The 5,088-nt window shown below is 41.3% G+C and overlaps 1 long non-coding RNA gene across 1 annotated transcript; it reads right to left on the reverse strand.

Annotated features, from left to right (window-relative positions):
* Positions 1-1,074: 1,074 nt before the first annotated feature.
* LOC123093835 (uncharacterized) lies at positions 1,075-2,891 on the reverse strand. Its single transcript, XR_006445613.1, has 2 exons — positions 1,921-2,891; positions 1,075-1,439 (listed from the first exon to the last, which is right to left on the reverse strand). It is a non-coding gene; the product is annotated as an uncharacterized lncRNA (long non-coding RNA).
* Positions 2,892-5,088: the final 2,197 nt, after the last annotated feature.

A 5,088-nucleotide genomic window follows, 5' to 3' on the forward strand; every position in this document is an offset into this window, starting at 1 on the left:
AAGGGATTAGCTACGACGCAGAACCAACAAGTGCAGTAACACATGGACTTCAGAAAAAAAAAAAAGCTATTGCTCCAGTAGCACAAGCCTCGCGCTCCGCCTTCCTCCTCTGCTTGCAATCGCTCCTATCCGCTCCGCCATCGCCTGTGCGGGCGCGGCAGAAGCCTTGCAAGATTAATAAAAAAGGTGAAAACGTTAAACAGAATGCAATTTGTTATGTTGTGGCCGGTTTTCGCCGGAAAAGCAAACACACACGGTTTGTTACCCCTTCATCAACAATAATATACCAGAGCAACTAAGAGTCTGATAATACTACATGTCATTCTCAACAGTTGCACTCAACCTTAAACAAAAGTCCAACCACTGGTTTTGCTTGGCACCTACCAGGAAGCAAAAGATTTTTGCAACAATAAAAAGAAGAAGCAAAAGGTTTTACCCAAACAGGGAAGCAAACGACGCCAGCAAAATATCAATTTGCGCTTTTCTGCGGCCCTCGGGTGTGGATAACGCCGCGCCAAAATATCCTTGATCCGACTCAGCACCCACAGGGGCGGGACATCGTGGCATCAGGCCATGATTGCGTGGCTGAATTAGTCCTGGCCTCCTGGGTGAGGCGTTCTTTGGCTGGGTGTCCAGCTCGAGGGGTCCGATTCCGATCCTGCTTTGCTGAGCTGATTCTACACTTGGTAGTGACACCAGCAGCTTCTGTCTGCTTCAGGTCGAGAAGAGTAGAGACTGAGGCTGGAACATACTGGATTGAATTGGATTTTCCCGAGTGAGTGATCAACTTTGGCAATCTTAGCCGAACGTGACGGCTGACTGGATGAGATGTGAGTGCAATGGGATCCTCTTCGGTTGCTAGGTGCGAAGTCTTTGGCTGGGTGTCTAGTCCAAGTGCGTGCGTTTCTGCTTCGGTGAGCTGCTAGTGACACGAGTAGCCTCTGTCTGGAACGTACTGGACTGAACCGAATTTGCCTGAATGCGGAGCTAGGTCGCTTCCTGGAGCTGATGATCACAAGACTGAGCAGATGCACAAGTCTGGCTTGCATTTCCTTCCTCGAAGGCACTAACTAGTGTTGGAATTGATCTACGGTTATAACAAACTGAGACAAAGAAGGGGAGGATTTGCATCCCCAGTACATGCCCTGATCGGGGGCATTGACCCAACTTTTGGTTTTGGTCCCTGTCCCCTTCGCACCACTTACAAAATGAGGAGGTCGTACCCCTTGGGGGTAACACACGTACGGGTTAGCACCCAGTTACTCCTAACAGCCGATCCTGAAAGGGTGCTTAAGGGGATCAGAAGACCACCTCCACCGCCGGCCACCTCCAGGTCCGTGCCGGCGGCATCCTTCGTGTCTGCTACATCGCCTGCTGATGCCCTTCCTCCCGACGATCTTCTCACTGCTGGAGATGCTAAGGTGGAGCCAGGGGCTATCCTGTTAATGGATCAAGATAATCACGGTTAGTAACCACTATTCTGCTTGATGGGTGTTCTAATCAAGAGATCCAGATCCTAGTTATCTTAACTCTAAAGTATTATTGTTAACATTGGTATCTTGAGCCAGTTTGATCTCTGTTTAAGAACTCCAATTAGACTCGGTTTATGTTATTTACTAATCATGGTCTAATTCCTTATGAATTTGAGTAATGTTCATGCATAAATCGCTTCCGCTTACATAATAATGATGATGACATCTGGGTTAAGTGCTAATTGCCCTGACTAATGTTTGCTAATTATGAAATAGCCGAAATTAAATTTTCGCCTAATATATTAGCACTGATTGTGGCCTCGGTTCAGAAAAGGATTCAAATTTTTTTTAAGAAAAGATCCCGAAAAAAAAAAGCAGTTTTTCCCCAAATCCCGAGCACTAGAAGCAAAGAATAAATCCTCAACGTGTTTGGGCTGGGGGTGCTTACCCGCTCCAGATTGGAGATGTTGCCATGCCGCACACACATCATGGACGCCTACGAGCATGGCCACCACGCCATGCGCGTCAACGTCAGTACCTCATGCTGCAGCAGCATCGTTGAAGGCGTGCCATCCGCAGCGGCGGACGAGCCGCAGGTTTACGACGCCTAATGGATGACGCCGAGTGCCTCGTGTCACCGCCGGCGGGCACTTATGGCCGACCTGGCACCACTGCTCTCTCCTCCGGCATCCCGCAATAAATGTCGTGTAGCTGCACGGGTGGCCACGCTCGACGGAGCAGCGCGCGGGATCCCTCCGTTGCACGCTACTCCGGCGAGCGGAGCCGCCGAACCGCCATGGACACCGGGCTCTCGCGCCTTGCTTTGTGCCGCCGCCAGTGGTCGGTCGCGAGCGGAGAAAGCGGGGGAGGAGAGAAGAATGCGCTAGGTTTGCCAGCGCGAGTTAGTTTTGTTCCGAAGGGAGCAACTTACAACCGTTAGATGGGATCGACGGCTGACGTTGATGCTCCGCTGCAGTCGGGCTGCGGGTGGCTTAGCGGGCCTAATCTGGCTGTAGGCTACGACCCAGGTTGTGTTGGCCCAGTATAAAGTTTTCTTATGTTAATGAATTTAGCTGCTGGATCGTTCCTTTTATGGGTTGCCGTTGGTTTTAGGCCGAAAATAAGTATCGAGTCGTTTTGTTTATTTTCAGTGCATTTGATGTGTTTCAAGTGGACTAAAAAAAAGGGTTGTTTCAAGTTTTCTTTTGATGGTTTATGCACTGTTTTATTAAGAAACAATATGCCCAAAAATGTCTAACAGGCAGTATTAATAATGATATTGTTTTTTCTTTAAAGGGCTGCTGTGGGTTCCTATCAGCCAAATTATGTCTTTTAGGCAATTGGTATTTTTGGTGCTTTTGAATCATGTTGTTAATATTAGTAATAATTTTTTATGCACTGTTAATACGTCTTGATTGCCTAAATTATGCTAAAGATAATGTTTGAATTTTCTGAATAAAATGGACCAATGAGAAATTTTATTTGGAAAATATTAATGTGGTATAATGTAAATGCCATATATGGCATTTTTAGTGGTGGTATTTTATTTTTATCATTTTAAAGTTTAAATATTAATGTTATGAAATGACATTTGTCATGATCACAATCTATAATGTTTCATTTCGTAATGTTTCAAATATTTTATATGCAAACTTATTTGAGTGTGAATTTAATGTTGATGCCATACTTATGACTTTTTCTTAAAGATGTGGTAATTTCTAATGGGCTCGGGCCACCTCAAGGAAAATGATGATGGACGCGTGGTTCGGTTTTCCGCACCGCACTATGTGTCATAATAATGTTGGGGCATTATGTCTATTGGGAAAAATAAAGTTTTTTTCTTGGTGCATTTCATGTCATTTTATTATGATATACACCATTGAAATATGCATAAAGACTCAAATAATGTTTATTGGGTTATGATCAATCCCCTAAACAAAAAAAAATTGTTTTCGAAAGTACATGTTGTCATATGTTTGACAACTCTTATTTGCCAAATGTTGTTATTTTGTGAATCCTTGCGAAAAATTTATGTCCAATTTTTTTTTGGGAAAATGTTATGATATCCTGGCGATAATATTAATGGTATTTTCACTCTGAATGTCCTCTTTAGTGTTTACTCGGTGAGAGTAACATTTATGTTTATATGTTAATTCCAATGTCATTTTCATTGTATGTCATTGAGAATTCTAATGATAATTTTGACACTTATGTTCAATATTCATATTATCATTGTGAGATTTAGTGTCAAAAGGCATCAGTGTGCCTCATGGCACACATGATTATATTATGACATTGCTTTATGTTAATGATGGCAATTAATTTAGTCGTAGTTCTTGCTGGTCATTACAAGATTTTATATCTCTCTGGTCAAAATGGAACCAACGAGAAGTTTTGATTAGAGATTTAATGAGCAAATGTTCTAATTGCATATGATGATATTCTGGCCAACATTGCTTGTGTTTCTCATGTGTCATTTACGAGTAAGTAAGGTTCTTTCTCATTATCTACCCAACGGTGATATAGATTAGAATATAAAATTAAGCATGTTCTTTATTCATCTTATTGTGTGGTTAGTTTATGCTTGATTCTCTGTTATGATGATCATACAGTTGTCTCCTTTTTTTTTCAACAATAATAATGATGTCAAACAAATGTTTGACATAGACGAACCTTATGCAAAGAACTTTCCCACATGGAGAGTGGAGATCATTGTCTCATGTAAGGAATCTCCCAATGTTTTTCTGCCACTAAGGTTGAAGGATGTTAATCATGATGATAAGGCAGACATTGGGAGAGATCTCAAGACGCATGTGCCATCATGCACATTACTAATGCAAAGGGGACTAAAGTCAAAACTATTGGATTTATTCCACTAGCTTTTGGAGATGACTTAATTTTTCCATCTTATTGATGATATTTTGTTCATGCTCCTAGTTATTGGAGAACCTTAACTCTCAAACAGATGAGGTGATTTTGTATGTTATTAAGGTTAACTCCAATTATGTAATGTTAGTCCCACCTTGGTGAGATGAGTTATGTTTTCACTAAATAAATCTTTTGTAAAGATTATATGCTATGTTACAATTGAAGATGTAAAAGAAGTGTAACTAATGCGACCTCATCAAAATTGTGGTTTTAGACCACATTTCGAGGGGGAGAATGGAAGTCTCATTTAATATGAGATGTGACGTTCACTTCTCCTACTTAGACCATATCATGTACAACTAAGCAAAATATGTATCTCAATTCTCTAATTAAGATGGAACCAACGAGAAGTCTTGGTTGGAGAGAATGTATGAAAAGCACATTATAATGTTGGTTGTCTAATTAAGATGCAACAAGTCTTATTTAGAAGAATGAATGAAAAATAACTCCTTTATTATGTTAATGTGTACTTAGTCCCTTATGAGCATTATGAAGCACACATGAATGCTAAAGTGGCAAGCTTGCTAGTCTAATGACCGTCATGATGTAACATGTTGATTATATATCTGACCAACGTCGTTTATAATCATATGGGACACTCACTCAAGTGGCATGTTTGTCAGTATTATGTGGCTTGTGGTTATATTTCTGACTAACGTTGTTTATAATCATTTGTCACGGTTCATTA

Source organism: Triticum aestivum, chromosome 4B (genome assembly GCF_018294505.1).
Source record: "Triticum aestivum cultivar Chinese Spring chromosome 4B, IWGSC CS RefSeq v2.1, whole genome shotgun sequence".
NCBI lineage: Eukaryota > Viridiplantae > Streptophyta > Magnoliopsida > Poales > Poaceae > Triticum > Triticum aestivum.